The 17893-nt window shown below is 38.7% G+C and overlaps 2 long non-coding RNA genes across 3 annotated transcripts; both read left to right on the plus strand.

Moving 5' to 3' along the window:
• Positions 1–1341: 1341 nt before the first annotated feature.
• On the plus strand, positions 1342–3703 carry LOC141379856 (uncharacterized). Its single transcript, XR_012396766.1, has 6 exons — positions 1342–1437; positions 1526–2228; positions 2394–2455; positions 2559–3037; positions 3422–3460; positions 3572–3703. It is a non-coding gene; the product is annotated as an uncharacterized lncRNA (long non-coding RNA).
• A 981-nt stretch (positions 3704–4684) lies between these two features.
• On the plus strand, positions 4685–6365 carry LOC141379853 (uncharacterized). 2 transcript variants are annotated; one of them, XR_012396759.1, is made up of 5 exons: positions 4685–4819; positions 4971–5023; positions 5321–5533; positions 5705–5758; positions 6166–6365. It is a non-coding gene; the product is annotated as an uncharacterized lncRNA (long non-coding RNA). The 2 variants fall into 2 exon arrangements; XR_012396758.1 differs by having other exon boundaries at positions 5499–5533.
• The last annotated feature ends 11528 nt before the right edge of the window (positions 6366–17893 follow it).

Here is a 17893-nt window from a genome sequence, read left to right on the forward strand (position 1 = left end):
CCTTTTGATTTTGCTTTCTTTCCAGGTTCAATCTCCAGTGGTAAGCAATCACAGGGCATCAATAAGTTTCGGTGAAGAACACGTGATCTTCCTTTACCCTGCTCAGGTCTCACTTCATAAATTGGGCATTCTTCCCCTAATCGTCGAACAACTGTGTGTATCAGATCCTCCCAGTGGCTTCGTAAATTCCCTGTGCCTCCCCTAGGTGTAAGATTTCTCACCAACACACGATCTCCTGGGTGCAACACTGAGCTCCTGACCTTTCCATCATAGTTCTTTTTGTTTCTCTCTGAAACCTTTTTGCTGTTCTCTTTTGCAATCTCATATGCTTCCTGCATTCTTTGACTCCATTTTGTTACATATTCCTTGTGGTCCTCAGTCCCTCCCTCTGACATTAATCCAAAAAGCAAGTCTACAGGTAATCTTGGCGAACGCCCAAACAGAAGATAAAATGGTGAAAATCCAGTTACCTCACATCGTGTACTGTTGTAGGCAAAAGTAAGTTTGTTTAACGATTCCTTCCAGTTGGACTTTTGTGTTTCTGTTAAAGTCTTTAACATCTGGAGCAATGTCCGATTGAAACGTTCCACTTGCCCATTTCCTTGTGGGTGGTATGGTGTTGTTCGTGATCCTGCAATTCCACAATTTTTCTTTAATTGAGAAAGTAACTGGTTTTCAAACTCAGCTCCCTGGTCATGATGAATCCTTTCAGGGAATCCGAATTTCAGTGCGTAATCATTGAAAATCCTTTCAGCAACAGTTTTTGCGGATTTCGATGTAGTGGCGTAAGCTTGAGCAAACCTTGTGAAGTGATCCATTATAACCAAGACATATTCATACCCTCCTTTGCTTTTGTCAAGGTGCAAAAAGTCTATGGAAACGAGTTCAAATGGGTGAGTGGTGACAATATTCATGAGTGGTGCTCTTGTTTCTTTACTTGGCTTTTTCTGTTTCAAACAATTACAACACTTGGTCACAAAATGTTCAATCTCGCGCTGCATTTTTGGCCAGAAGAACCTGTCAGTAATGAGGGATGTGGTCCTTTCCACTCCCTGATGACCCATTTTACTATGCAACTCTTGCAAGACACAATTTTTGTATTTTTCTGGCAACACAAGCTGAGTTCGGGTAGCTGTCTTTCTGCGAAGGATTTCATCCTCTCCGTAAGTAAGTTTGTCCCATTGGCGTAGCAAACTTTTACTTTGTATACTAAATGTTTTCAGTTGGTGTCTAGAAGGTTTTTCGCCAATCAACTTGCATTGTAATACTGGCCCAATATGGGCATCTTCCCTTTGTGCTTGTCGTATTTCATCAGTTGAATATCTTTCGCTTGACTCCACAGACTCTGCTGGGTTTTTAAGTGAGGTCATGGCTGTCCATGACGTTGTACAATCCTGCATTTCTATTGCCTGCACAGTTGCTTCAACACAATCAGATGTAAGTTCCTCTGTACACTGCTCCATTATAGTGTCAATGTCTAGTGGCATACGGGATAAACTGTCTGCATCTATGTTTTCTTTTCCAGGACGGTATTTTATTGTGAAATGGAAGTCTGCGAGCTCTGCAACCCATCTACATCCTGTTGCATTTAACTTTGCACTGGTCAAGACATAAGTGAGAGGATTGTTGTCACTGTACACTGTAAATGTGGGCGCATAGTACAAATAATCCTTAAACTTTTCGCTGACAGCCCACTTTAGGGCCAGAAACTCCAGCTTGCCTGAGTGGAGGTGGTACTTCTTTTCTGCGGCTGTCAAAGTTCGAGACCCATAAGCGATGACTCTTAATTTTCCATTTTGTTTTTGATATAAAACAGCCCCAAGTCCCTGATTTGATGCATCAGTGTGCAGTATGAATGGCTGTGAGAAATCAGGAAATGCAAGGACAGGTGGCTCAACCAAACAGTCAATCAGTCTCTCTAGTATCTCTTGATGTTTGTCTGTCCATATAATTTGTGTTTTGGAGGACAATCCCCTACTCTTTTCTTTCCACTTTTGATGACTTTTCTCTTTGTAATCCTCTCTGTTAGTTTCTGTTTGTTTCAGTAGGTCATACAAAGGTCCTGCGATCTTTGAAAAGTTCTTTATATATTGCCTATAGTAACTGAGCAGGCCCATGACAGATCTCAGTTGTCCAACTGTGGTAGGTCTTTTCTCTTTTAGGCTTTCCACGGCAGCTGTGTCAGCCGGATCCATTTTACTTCCTTCCTCAGACACAATTCTCCCGAGGTACCGCACTTCACGCTTAAACAACTCACATTTGATAGGTTTTAACTTTATCCCATACTGTCTTAATCTTTGCAAGACCTTTCTCACATCCTCTACATGTTTTTCAAAGGTTTTGCTAAAAACCAAGGTATCATCCAGATAAGGAACACAGATATTGTCTCTCAGCTCTTCCAGGCATTCCTCCATGCAGCGTTGGAACACTGAAGGAGCATTCATCAGTCCGAAAGGTACCCGAATCCACTCATATAAACCCCATGGTGTAACAAAGGCAGTTAGTGGTCTGCTTTCCTTGGCCATGAAACCCTGATGGTATGCTTTTCCTTGGTCAAGGAGTGAAAACCAGGAGTTCCCTCCCAGACTGTCCATTATATCTTGTACCCGGGGAATGGGCTGCCTATCAGGATGTGTTTTTCTGTTCAACTCTCTATAATCAATACACAAGCGTAAGGTGCCATCCTTTTTCCTGACACACACTACAGGTGAGGCATATGATGAATTTGATTTCTGTATCCATTTTTGTGCAATGAGATCATGCAGGTAATCTTTCATTTCCTGGTAGAGCGGTTTAGGCACTGACTGGTAAGTACGTGCTACTGGAGTAGTGTCTTTCAAAGAGATGGACAGTTGCAGTTTTTCAATGCTGCCTATGTCAGTTTCGGATTTGGAAAATGATGCCGCTTCCTCTTTTAACATTTGTTGAACAATTTGTTTTTCAGACTCATTAAGATGACTTAAGTTTACAGGTGGAACCCATGTGTTGTCAGGGGTGTGGCCAGCTTCAATTTTTATTTCATTTATTCTCAGTGATGGTAAGTCATTATTGTCAAACGCAGCTGTTGGATACACAGACTGTACTGGCTGTACTGTTCCTATAACTGTCTTGCCCATTAGCACTAAATCGTGATCTGTGGGGTTTTGTACACTGATGATGATGTGTGGGGACATGTGCTTCTGTAGGGTCACTACTGTTTCACAGAACTCCAACCCCTCTGTCCATTGTGGGTTAACATCAGGCTCAAAGAGAAGCAATGTGTCTTTTTTTTTTCGACGAGACTGTACCCTGCATTTTATTTGTACAGATGTGTGTTTTGGCACCTGAATATTTTCCTTTGTTGTTTTAACAAGGTATTCACATGGGGTTTCTTCGTGGATTTGATTAATAAAAGCATGTACTTTCTCTCTTTCCACACTAGGGAGAACTGTTCTCAGAAATTCATTTGTGACTGGCCGGGGTAATTTATTGTCATTTAGAATTCGCTCAATCACATTAAATCCAATAATAGGACGACAAAGCTGCCTGCCCTCCATCACCAGCACAGGTATGACAAGTTCTTTTGTTTCAGTTTCAGTTACTGTCAAACCAAAAGTCACTTCCACCCATCCCATGTAAGGAATATCCTGTCCATTTGCTGCCACAAGACGGAGACTTTCAGGTGCATCGATTACCTCTGTCACATCCCTCAACCTCATGTTTGGCAAGTACTCATTTTTCCACATTTCATCCACTATGCACACTTGTGATCCCGTATCCCATAATGCATCAACAAGCTGGCCTTGAATGTAACATGGTACAATACACTGCTTTCCAACAAAATCAGCACAAATAGATTCTTTTGCATTTGTTTTCTTTTCAATCATGGCAGAATTCATATCACGGTTGGAAACTTGTTTGCATTGATTCTTATGTTTTGTCCAGTGATGACATTGACAGGCTTTGGAGCAATAAAGTGTTTGCTTACAGGCAGAACATTGTTGCAAATTTAAGTCAGGATTCACTACACCAGTGGTTCTCAAACTGTGGTACGTGTACCAATAGTGGTACGCGGGCTTCCTTCTAGTGGTACGCGGAGGAATGAAATATGTCATGTACATGCTACATATATTTAAAAATTTATAAAAAATTATGTATATAATATGCCACATATGACACATAGCCTATATTTCTGAGTTAATCTGCCACGTTTTTTTTAACTGTGCCAAGTTGTAGCTGCTTTACTGGGCCTACTATGCTACTGTATTTCAATACTGCTCATTTTGGTGGTACTTGAAGAGGCAATTTTTTTTCTGAGGTGGTACTTGATGAAAAAAGTTTGAGAACCACTGCACTACACCACAGTGTGCACAGCTTTGTGGGGACTCCAATGTTTCACTGGTCACTCCCTGTCCCGCGGTCGTGACCCGGTCTCGTTTAACGACTGGTCTCTGTACATTATTGGATTTCGCACTCTGCAACCTGCCAGAAAATGGTCGCTACTCCCACATCTATAACAGTGGGTACAGTGCACATCTAATCCGCTCTGCTGACATGCCACACATTTCCTTAGATGGGTTGGAGGAGGGTGGTATTGTTGTGGAGGGAGCCAATGTTGTCGCTGATATGCTCCCCTTCACCTGTCATAGGGCTGCAGATAACGTGCAGTGTGGTATGTAGACTGGGGAGGTTGCATGCATATGGGATCCCTTAAATGGGTGGAGGACTGTGTGGGCATGACCTGAGGCTGTCGTATGGATTCTTTAATTTGAGCCACCTCTACACTGAGATCCTTCAACATTGCCATGTCAGACCGCATTCCTTTTAACTCACTCAAAAGGTCAGGTTCAACTTTCTCTGTGTTTCTGTGACACTGTGTCTTTCCTTTTTTTTCAATAGCGACTTCATTAACTTGTACAGGATTTACTTTAGTGAGATGATGTTGGGATAGATACTTTTTCTTGTTTTGACGCTCTGTTTCATTTGCACAGGCAACATTGACCTTGTCCAATAGAAGTTCATCGCTCACCTCATTTCTTGTGAGGTAAGGTTGCAGGTCACTTCTAATGCTATCATTTTGTAAGCCGGTCAGGACAGTGTGGAGAAACATACTCTGAACAAGATTTGGGTCATATTTCAAAGTAGATTCTGCCTCCTGGGAAGCAAACAGAATCTTTTGTCTCAAATCAAGACACCGAACAATAAAACTTTGTGGATTCTCCTTACTGCTCTGAACTTCTGATGTTAGCTGCTTGTACAGTTCTGTTGCACCTCTTTCCTGATAATGTGCTCGGAGAATTCGTCTCAAAATGGGCAAGGTTAGATTTGGTTTTCCTTCCAGATAGCTACGCAGCTGCATGCCTGGTGCTATCGCTCTGATTACAGCATCCACTATTTCAAGTTCCGAAACCCCTCTGCTCAGTCCATGCTCAATTTGATGAGCCAAACTTGAAAAAGTCAGTTTGTCTTTCTGTCCATGCTCACCGATCTGTCCTGAAATTTTAAATTCTCTATTCCAGGGAAACAAAACTGGTCGAGAGGGCACTTGATTTAGGTAGGTACTTGTTTCTTGTTGTGTGTTCATACTGTGGGATGCAAGAGGGTTTTGTGATTCGGTTGTGCGTTGTTGAGTGCTAGTGTTATGGTACGTGTAATCACCTGCTCCTTGTTTTTGTTCAATTAGCTTTTGCAGGGCTAACTGTAACGTGTCAATTTCTTTTTGCAGTCTTTCTTGCTCTACGTTTTCTGCTACCTGGTCTAAGGCCCCTCTTTTTGATGTGTGAGTTGTTTGTTTTTCTGGATCACTGTTTCCCAACTGAATTTCACAAATTTTATCTTTTAAGCACAAAAGCTCTGACATACCAGCATCTTCAAGCTCTTCTAATGTCTCTCTCTCAATGTGTTTTACAATCAAAGAAATGAGTACTGAACGACTTTTGTTGACAGCATTTTCACACTTAACTTCCAGAAAGTGACATAATTCAAGAAGGTTTCCTTTTGAGAGAGCATATAATGCTCCTATAACCTCAAGCTTCAAGTCCTCTAAGGAATCCATAGGTTGCTCAGTCTTTGGAAATGTGCAGTGTAATGTATGTGTGCAATGTCCGTAGCTGGCTGGAATCTTGCAGCAATCCTGATACTGTAAGTTGATCTCAGATTGAATGCACTTTTGTCCGAACACAACAGGGACCGTGGACACCCTCACTTCACTGATCTCCTAGGCTGAGTAAGAAGATGAATGGCACTGAAGGGCAACTGTCATCACTCGAAGCCGACCCACACTGCATCCATCCCAGCGGTGCCTCCAAAATGTAGCGCCCTCACCGCATGATGAGGGACAATAATGTTAATAAAAACACAGGAAACACGGAGCTGCTGCTGCTTCACGTCAGAGTCTGTGTATTGTTTTTTGAATGAATGCACTTAAAAGTATACTTTCACATTGTAGAACAACATATGTAAACATCTTCACAGATATTATATACACATATCACAAAATAATCACATACATATTCCTTGCACATTACTGCTATAAATTACTATAAAGTAATTATATGATTCTTCCTAAATAAACTATTCACAGTTTAATTATTCTATAACACACACAAAGGCATATAACCGACCTACACATATATCTCTCTTTATATATACATTGTAACCAACTATGGAAAATAATAGCACTTTGTGACTTTATAATTACTTTTGTAACAATATTCCCTTTGTTAGTTGTTATGTTGATACATATAATATACATTCACTTGACCGTTTCTACAGTTGGCATTTAAATCATCATATCATCATGTTACCGTTGGAATTACAGTGCAGAGCGTATATATATACAGTTAATACGAACTCTTTTATATATTAATATACACTATCAGGTTAATTTAATAGATGACACTTGTTGCTTTCACATCTCTAACGTATATTCAACACATTTTGATAACGATTTCAATATTTCATACCTGATGAGGGACAATAATGTTAATAAAAACACAGGAAACACGGAGCTGCTGCTGCTTCACGTCAGAGTCTGTGTATTGTTTGAGCAGCAAGCCCCTCCCCCTCATTAAGTATGAAGTAGAAGTAGCCAATCGGAAACATGTAAATCATAGCATCACATTACATTAATTTAAAATATTTATTTTCTATTCTCTACTTAATAAAACGAAAGTGTACAGACTAGAAAGACAAATTAACTTTGATTTTTAATTTCTAATAATTCGTAACCACTTCAGTGACAGTCAAATTACTTACTCATGTTGTCAATGTAACAGCGTACTCTGGATGGACGTCCTCATGTAAGCTACGGCTAATTTATTTCATTTTCTTGCGGCTTGTACTGTGATTCGTTGCCAGATCATGTCATTGTGATACAGAAAGAAAAAGACAGCACTTCATAGGACAAAGAAAACAAAAAACAAACCCAAAACAAAAGTAGAAATGTGAACATAGGACAATCTCCTTTCAGATACACCTCACCTTCGTTAGACAAAGTCCAGATTGACCTGGGAGCAATACCAATTATAGATTTAGAAAAAAACGTCTAATGGAAATGTACAGAAAAATGCATTATGACTAAATATTATGACAACTTGTTCCACTTCTTTTATATATAATATATAACTTGACATTAACTTTTTTCTCACACCCCACTGGTCATTTTTACGAGACAAAATTTTGTTGTTGAAAACTGTAAATTTGACTTTTGCATGCAAAAAGTACTTGAGTAGGAGACATTTTACTCGATTTGGGTCATTAAAATAACTCTGACTACCAATATAATGATATAGGTAGCCTATATCTGCTCTAGTAACTTAAAACCTACAGTAGTTTGACAAAAAAAAGGGAAAAAAAAAGAAAAAAAGACCAAAACAATACCCATTCTTGTCTTAAGGAAATTTTTATTGAGCAATTTTTTGAAGAACAGTAAGTTCATGACATGTTAAATATATAGTATATTCTGCTGGTTTTAAACATACATACGTAATAATAAATACAGTCATGTAACATCCATAACATTACCATTATGTCTTAGGACATCTTTGATTAACTTTTTACTACCTTCCCCAAATGTTGACTAATGAAGGTACATTTTTAACAACTATTTACTTGTTAGGCTACTTTATTGTCAAACCACGTTGCGTACAAATGCATTCAACAGACCTGTATGACAGTGTATTGCTGTACATGACAAATAAAAACACGAGACAGGTGTTTAGAAAGAGAAGTTTATTTTGAACTTACCTTGGTCAATTTCTAAGAGCAGCCCCGAGAGAACTGACAACACCGAGCGAGAACCGCCGTGCTTTATAGGAATGCATATGAAAATATTTACATGGCGACGTCACTGCTGGGAGTCTCGTTGTTATGGTGAGCGCTGAGGAGAGCACGCCTCCCATTGGACCAAACAGGCTCGGGAATCTCCGTCACGGCGTGACGGCGAGTTGCGGACAAAAACATATTAAATATACTGAATATATATTTTTACATTTTTTTTGGTGCCGTGTGTTATTCTGGGATGCAGTAGAATAGGGAGACAGATGATTATAATTAAAGACCAATGACTCTGACAAACTCCTAGTGGTGGTAAGCTTCTTATTATCCAAGATCGCCATCTAGCGGTCTCATAACCTAATAGCATGTTACTTGCTACTCCACTACATCATGCCCGTAGCCGGGGTGGGGGCATGCCTAGCCCTAACTTAAACGTAAACCCAATTAGTACCTTACTAATTATTAACAAACAGCTAGTTAGTTTATTATGCCAGTAGTGTTAGTTTAATTGTTTGTTAATACTGTGAATTGTGACCTAAACTGAAAAAGTGTTGCCAAAAGGTCCAGCATTTGTCCTTTTAATTATTTTATGTAATTGAATATTATATATTTATCAAATAATGAATATAATATGTTTATATTCAATATATATTCCTGTCACGTCTGTGTTTTTGAGGCTGTTTGCTCACTTCATTCGTTTGTTTTTTTTTTTTGTTTTGTTCTGATCAGATATCCATCCGATCGCTCAAACCACTTCAGAAGGTCATCTGGGATGCGTTTCAGATGAAACTGGACAGGTCTAATCATAACCTGGAATGAGCTTAAGTGAGAATTGGTGTCTGTACTGCAGTTCGTTGGCCTATGCTAAAGCACGTAGTTCAATAGGCCTAGATGTCGACTAAATGAGCAGTCAGTCTTGTTGAGGCTAGCCTACTCCTAATTGAGTGGAGGAACTATGACGTCAATTTGTATGCAAAAACCCGGAAAAGAGTTAGAATTTTAGCAGTTCCGGTTCCTTCGTCCCAAAGTCAATGGGTTTTCTCGATGGGGTTTCAGTAAAATCGCTTAAATAAGGTTCGTGGCAAACACAAACTCAAAATACTTTCACGTTTTGTTCTACGACATAAAACACATCACTTACAGCACACTCTTGACTTTTTTAATGGGTTATGCTTCTTTAAAAAGACGCTTGCTATCAAGTTGCTAAATGGGACTACAGGCGGCGTCGGAGACATTATACGTCATCGAGCTGATCTGGTCTGGAGCGCAGCTCGCTCGTGTTGGGCATTTGGATTAGTCTGATATTTAGGTGTTTTCATGAATAGTATTATATAGTTTGTAGTATTATTCTAATTGGGAATTCAGATTGTGTGTAGATAATTCCTTCACTTGTAAAGGCTGACGAGACAGATTCATTTGCTAATCATTTATGCTAATTAAACAATATTATGAAGATAACGTCACTGCCTACTAGTGCAGCCGGTCTCTCTCCTGCTCTCAGTAATGCAAACGTATGAATAAACGTGTAGAACTACATGCATGTAGGTCAGTAAATGGTGAGTGCATTTTCATTTTTAGGGTGAACTATCTCTTTAGGGACTCAATACTTTGGTTGCCAAATCCAATAAAACAAGGTCTAATGGACCTTGTGCCATGCTAAGCAAGCGTCTCTCTCTTTATAGACGTCCGACCGTTTAAGCACTCTTTGGTTGTCAAAAATAAAAAGACACAAATAAATTGTAGTGATGAGACCCTCTATTTAGGATATAAATTTGCCATACATATAATATTTTTAGGTGACGCAGTAGGTAGTGCCGTTGCCTCACAGCAGGAAGGTCACTGGTTCGAGCCTCAGCTGGGTCAGCTACCGTTTCTGTGTGGAGTTTGCATGTTCTCCCTGCATTCGCGTGGGTTTTCCTCCGGGTGCTCCGGTTTCCCCCACAAGTCCAAAGACATGCGGTACAGGTGAATTGGGTGGGCTAAGTTTTCCGTAGTGTATGAGTGTGACTGAGTGTGTGTGTGTGGATGTTTCCCAGAGATGGGTTGCGGCCGGAAGGTCATCCGCTGCGTAAAAATTGTGCTGGATAAGTTGGCAGGTTAATTCCACGGTGGCGTGTAATAATAAAGGGACCAAGCCGAAAAGAAAATGAAGGAATAATATTTTTTAGATGCTTGAACTGTTATTGTCACCCTGAATGACCTTTTAGGGGATGTTTGGTGTCTTTTATTTAATTAGTTGTTTTGATGAGTGAAAACCTCCCCTTCAGTGTGTCTTTATGCCATGAACTATGTACTTTTTCAAAGGTCAAAAAGATACTTTCTAGAACAACATTGGCTTATTTTTTTGAGCCCCTCCAAATCATGCTAACAAAAAATGCTGAAAATACCACAATAAGTTCTACTTTACTACTGACCATATTTAAATGCCACAGTTTGACTTCTGACAGATCGGAGCTTTAGTGTGACATCAGTTAAAGCTGCACTAGGTGATCTGCCAAAATGCTAACTGGTTAGCATAATATTTCAAATACAATCCCTCCCCTGCTGTCCAAAGCCACGCCTCCTGAAATCACCAACGCGCACATTAAAGATGACGGACCCACTAGATCATGTCGCTCGCCAGTTAGAAAACTTGATAGTACTTTAAAAATACCACAATTCTGAACGAAAAACTGCATTATATCTAGCACGTTTTCAGTTAGCAAGCAAAACTTGTCATGATGTGCAATATTTCATGCATGCAAGGATCGCATGCAAATAAAGAGCCATCGGCCCTTAATTTTTGTCATAGAATTGTGTATTAGATTAGATTGTACGTCAGATCAACAGCACAGACTGAACTTAAAGCACCAGGTTAAACTTTATGACCCCTTTATGGTAATCAAATTGAAAATGAACACAGGCCACAACTGACCATTGAGGATGATCTCCAAAATTAAACCAATGGACTTGTCCTGAACACATGCTGTCCACCAGTCTCCTTGAGGTTAGGTTATTAATATTAAATTAAAGAAATGAATAAATGATTATACACACTATATAGCCCATGACTGTTAAGACTGTTGCACTCTTTGTGTTGGCAATATGCTCATGTTTATATAGGCCTATTGTTATGTGTGCAACATTTGTATATTTATAGCCACCTCTGAGAAATGTCGGGGTCACAATGGTTTTAAGAAAAGACTTAAAAAGTCATACATTTGAAATAGTGACTGACACCTGCAGAAACCATGGTTGTGATGTTCCATTCCACTATAGACATGGTTACATCAAAACGAGTATTAAATATTAAGCCAAAAATATAAAACCGAATTATGTATACGCTACTATTTTTATAAAGTGATATGTGCAAATAAAAATACACACTTTTGTCTTTGCAGACTTTTCATCTTTGCATAAACTTGTGTTGTATTACAGTTTTTTTTTTTTTCAGTCGCTTTGGTAAACTTCTCAGATTTGAAATTTGCTGAGCAGTGAGTGCATTTCTCAAAACAGCACATACAAATAGCCAAACAGCATGGATTACCTGCAAAGGCCAGTCTCTTGCTTAAAGTCCTTGGTTCATCTCTCAATGAACATGTCAGTGCCGTCAGAATGACAAGTCCTTGTGTCATTGTGTACGGATAAGACAGTCAAATTACTTACTCATGTTGTCAATGTAACAGCGTACTCTGGATGGACGTCCTCATGTAAGCTACGGCTAATTTATTTCATTTTTTTGCGGCTTGTACTGTGATTCGTTGCCAGATCATGTCATTGTGATACAGAAAGAAAAAGACAGCACTTCATAGGACAAAGAAAACAAAAAACAAACCCAAAACAAAAGTAGAAATGTGAACATAGGACAGTCTCCTTTCAGATACACCTCACCTTCGTTAGACAAAGTCCAGATTGACCTGGGAGCAATTTACCAATTATAGATTTAGAAAAAAACGTCTAATGGAAATGTACAGAAAAATGCATTATGACTAAATAGTATGACAACTTGTTCCACTTCTTTTATATATAATATATAACTTGACATTAACTTTTTTCTCACACCCCACTGGTCATTTTTACAAGACAAAATTTTGTTGTTGAAAACTGTAAATTTGACTTTTGCATGCAAAAAGTACTTGAGTAGGAGACATTTTACTCGATTTGGGTCATTAAAATAACTCTGACTACCAATATAATGATATAGGTAGCCTATATCTGCTGTAGTAACTTAAAACCTACAGTAGTTTGACAAAAAAAAGGGGGAAAAAAAAGAAAAAGACCAAAACAATACCCATTCTTGTCTTAAGGAAATTTTTATTGAGCAATTTTTTGAAGAACAGTAAGTTCATGACATGTTAAATATATAGTATATTCTGCTGGTTTTAAACATACATACGTAATAATAAATACAGTCATGTAACATCCATAACATTACCATTATGTCTTAGGACATCTTTGATTAACTTTTTACTACCTTCCCCAAATGTTGACTAATGAAGGTACATTTTTAACAACTATTTACTTGTTAGGCTACTTTATTGTCAAACCACGTTGCGTACAAATGCATTCAACAGACCTGTATGACAGTGTATTGCTGTACATGACAAATAAAAACACGAGACAGGTGTTTAGAAAGAGAAGTTTATTTTGAACTTACCTTGGTCAATTTCTAAGAGCAGCCCCGAGAGAACTGACAACACCGAGCGAGAACCGCCGTGCTTTATAGGAATGCATATGCAAATGTTTACATGGCGACGTCACTGCTGAGAGTCTCGTTGTCATGGTGAGCGCTGAGGAGAGCACGCCTCCCATTGGACCAAACAGGCTCGGGAATCTCCGTCACGGCGTGACGGCGAGTTGCGGACAAAAACATATTAAATATACTGAATATATATTTTTACATTTTTTTTGGTGCCGTGTGTTATTCTGGGATGCAGTAGAATAGGGAGACAGATGATTATAATTAAAGACCAATGACTCTGACAAACTCCTAGTGGTGGTAAGCTTCTTATTATCCAAGATCGCCATCTAGCGGTCACATAACCTAATAGCATGTTACTTGCTACTCCACTACATCATGCCCGTAGCCGGGGTGGGGGCATGCCTAGCCCTAACCTAAACGTAAACCCAATTAGTACCTTACTAATTATTAACAAACAGCTAGTTAGTTTATTATGCCAGTAGTGTTAGTTTAATTGTTTGTTAATACTGTGAATTGTGACCTGAACTGAAAAAGTGTTGCCAAAAGGTCCAGCATTTGTCCTTTTAATTATTTTATGTAATTGAATATTATATATTTATCAAATAATGAATATAATATGTTTATATTCAATATATATTCCTGTCACGTCTGTGTTTTTGAGGCTGTTTGCTCACTTCATTCGTTTGTTTTTTTTTTTTTGTTTTGTTCTGATCAGATATCCATCCGATCGCTCAAACCACTTCAGAAGGTCATCTGGGATGCGTTTCAGATGAAACTGGACAGGTCTAATCATAACCTGGAATGAGCTTAAGTGAGAATTGGTGTCTGTACTGCAGTTCGTTGGCCTATGCTAAAGCACGTAGTTCAATAGGCCTAGATGTCGACTAAATGAGCAGTCAGTCTTGTTGAGGCTAGCCTACTCCTAATTGAGTGGAGGAACTATGACGTCAATTTGTATGCAAAAACCCGGAAAAGAGTTAGAATTTTAGCAGTTCCGGTTCCTTCGTCCCAAAGTCAATGGGTTTTCTCGATGGGGTTTCAGTAAAATCGCTTAAATAAGGTTCGTGGCAAACACAAACTCAAAATACTTTCACGTTTTGTTCTACGACATAAAACACATCACTTACAGCACACTCTTGACTTTTTTAATGGGTTATGCTTCTTTAAAAAGACGCTTGCTATCAAGTTGCTAAATGGGACTACAGGCGGCGTCGGAGACATTATACGTCATCGAGCTGATCTGGTCTGGAGCGCAGCTCGCTCGTGTTGGGCATTTGGATTAGTCTGATATTTAGGTGTTTTCATGAATAGTATTATATAGTTTGTAGTATTATTCTAATTGGGAATTCAGATTGTGTGTAGATAATTCCTTCACTTGTAAAGGCTGACGAGACAGATTCATTTGCTAATCATTTATGCTAATTAAACAATATTATGAAGATAACGTCACTGCCTACTAGTGCAGCCGGTCTCTCTCCTGCTCTCAGTAATGCAAACGTATGAATAAACGTGTAGAACTACATGCATGTAGGTCAGTAAATGGTGAGTGCATTTTCATTTTTAGGGTGAACTATCTCTTTAGGGACTCAATACTTTGGTTGCCAAATCCAATAAAACAAGGTCTAATGGACCTTGTGCCATGCTAAGCAAGCGTCTCTCTCTTTATAGACGTCCGACCGTTTAAGCACTCTTTGGTTGTCAAAAATAAAAAGACACAAATAAATTGTAGTGATGAGACCCTCTATTTAGGATATAAATTTGCCATACATATAATATTTTTAGGTGACGCAGTAGGTAGTGCCGTTGCCTCACAGCAGGAAGGTCACTGGTTCGAGCCTCAGCTGGGTCAGCTACCGTTTCTGTGTGGAGTTTGCATGTTCTCCCTGCATTCGCGTGGGTTTTCCTCCGGGTGCTCCGGTTTCCCCCACAAGTCCAAAGACATGCGGTATAGGTGAATTGGGTGGGCTAAGTTTTCCGTAGTGTATGAGTGTGACTGAGTGTGTGTGTGTGGATGTTTCCCAGAGATGGGTTGCGGCCGGAAGGTCATCCGCTGCGTAAAAATTGTGCTGGATAAGTTGGCAGGTTAATTCCACGGTGGCGTGTAATAATAAAGGGACCAAGCCGAAAAGAAAATGAAGGAATAATATTTTTTAGATGCTTGAACTGTTATTGTCACCCTGAATGACCTTTTAGGGGATGTTTGGTGTCTTTTTTTTAATTAGTTGTTTTGATGAGTGAAAACCTCCCCTTCAGTGTGTCTTTATGCCATGAACTATGTACTTTTTCAAAGGTCAAAAAGATACTTTCAAGAACAACATTGGCTTATTTTTTTGAGCCCCTCCAAATCATGATAACAAAAAATGCTGAAAATACCACAATAAGTTCTACTTTACTACTGACCATATTTAAATGCCACAGTTTGACTTCTGACAGATCGGAGCTTTAGTGTGACATCAGTTAAAGCTGCACTAGGTGATCTGCCAAAATGCTAACTGGTTAGCATAATATTTCAAATACAATCCCTCCCCTGCTGTCCAAAGCCACGCCTCCTGAAATCACCAACGCGCACATTAAAGATGACGGACCCACTAGATCATGTCGCTCACCAGTTAGAAAACTTGATAGTACTTTAAAAATACCACAATTCTGAATGAAAAACTGCATTATATCTAGCACGTTTTCAGTTAGCAAGCAAAACTTGTCATGATGTGCAATATTTCATGCATGCAAGGATCGCATGCAAATAAAGAGCCATCGGCCCTTAATTTTTGTCATAGAATTGTGTATTAGATTAGATTGTACGTCAGATCAACAGCACAGACTGAACTTAAAGCACCAGGTTAAACTTTATGACCCCTTTATGGTAATCAAATTGAAAATGAACACAGGCCACAACTGACCATTGAGGATGATCTCCAAAATTAAACCAATGGACTTGTCCTGAACACATGCTGTCCACCAGTCTCCTTGAGGTTAGGTTATTAATATTAAATTAAAGAAATGAATAAATGATTATACACACTATATAGCCCATGACTGTTAAGACTGTTGCACTCTTTGTGTTGGCAATATGCTCATGTTTATATAGGCCTATTGTTATGTGTGCAACATTTGTATATTTATAGCCACCTCTGAGAAATGTCGGGGTCACAATGGTTTTAAGAAAAGACTTAAAAAGTCATACATTTGAAATAGTGACTGACACCTGCAGAAACCATGGTTGTGATGTTCCATTCCACTATAGACATGGTTACATCAAAACGAGTATTAAATATTAAGCCAAAAATATAAAACCGAATTATGTATACGCTACTATTTTTATAAAGTGATATGTGCAAATAAAAATACACACTTTTGTCTTTGCAGACTTTTCATCTTTGCATAAACTTGTGTTGTATTAGTTTTTTTTTTTCAGTCGCTTTGGTAAACTTCTCAGATTTGAAATTTGCTGAGCAGTGAGTGCATTTCTCAAAACAGCACATACAAATAGCCAAACAGCATGGATTACCTGCAAAGGCCAGTCTCTTGCTTAAAGTCCTTGGTTCATCTCTCAATGAACATGTCAGTGCCGTCAGAATGACAAGTCCTTGTGTCATTGTGTACGGATAAGACAGTCAAATTACTTACTGATGTTGTCAATGTAACAGCGTACTCTGGATGGACGTCCTCATGTAAGCTACGGCTAATTTATTTCATTTTTTTGCGGCTTGTACTGTGATTCGTTGCCAGATCATGTCATTGTGATACAGAAAGAAAAAGACAGCACTTCATAGGACAAAGAAAACAAAAAACAAACCCAAAACAAAAGTAGAAATGTGAACATAGGACAATCTCCTTTCAGATACACCTCACCTTCGTTAGACAAAGTCCAGATTGACCTGGGAGCAATTTACCAATTATAGATTTAGAAAAAAACGTCTAATGGAAAATGTACAGAAAAATGCATTATGACTAATTAGTATGACAACTTGTTCCACTTCTTTTATATATAATATATAACTTGACATTAACTTTTTTCTCACACCCCACTGGTCATTTTTACGAGACAAAATTTTGTTGTTGAAAACTGTAAATTTGACTTTTGCATGCAAAAGTACTTGAGTAGGAGACATTTTACTCGATTTGGGTCATTAAAATAACTCTGACTACCAATATAATGATATAGGTAGCCTATATCTGCTGTAGTAACTTAAAACCTACAGTAGTTTGACAAAAAAAAAAGGAAAAAAAAAAAGAAAAAAAGACCAAAACAATACCCATTCTTGTCTTAAGGAAATTTTTATTGAGCAATTTTTTGAAGAACAGTAAGTTCATGACATGTTAAATATATAGTATATTCTGCTGGTTTTAAACATACATGCGTAATAATAAATACAGTCATGTAACATCCATAACATTACCATTATGTCTTAGGACATCTTTGATTAACTTTTTACTACCTTCCCCAAATGTTGAATAATGAAGGTACATTTTTAACAACTATTTACTTGTTAGGCTACTTTATTGTCAAACCACGTTGCGTACAAATGCATTCAACAGACCTGTATGACAGTGTATTGCTGTACATGACAAATAAAAACACGAAACAGGTGTTTAGAAAGAGAAGTTTATTTTGAACTTACCTTGGTCAATTTCTAAGAGCAGCCCCGAGAGAACTGACAACACCGAGCGAGAACCGCCGTGCTTTATAGGAATGCATATGCAAATATTTACATGGCGACGTCACTGCTGGGAGTCTCGTTGTTATGGTGAGCGCTGAGGAGAGCACGCCTCCCATTGGACCAAACAGGCTCGGGAATCTCCGTCACGGCGTGACGGCGAGTTGCGGACAAAAACATATTAAATATACTGAATATATATTTTTACATTTTTTTTGGTGCCGTGTGTTATTCTGGGATGCAGTAGAATAGGGAGACAGATGATTATAATTAAAGACCAATGACTCTGACAAACTCC

The sequence above is a fragment of the Danio rerio genome, chromosome 21 (assembly GCF_049306965.1).
Source record: "Danio rerio strain Tuebingen ecotype United States chromosome 21, GRCz12tu, whole genome shotgun sequence".
In the NCBI taxonomy this organism is placed as follows: domain Eukaryota; kingdom Metazoa; phylum Chordata; class Actinopteri; order Cypriniformes; family Danionidae; genus Danio; species Danio rerio.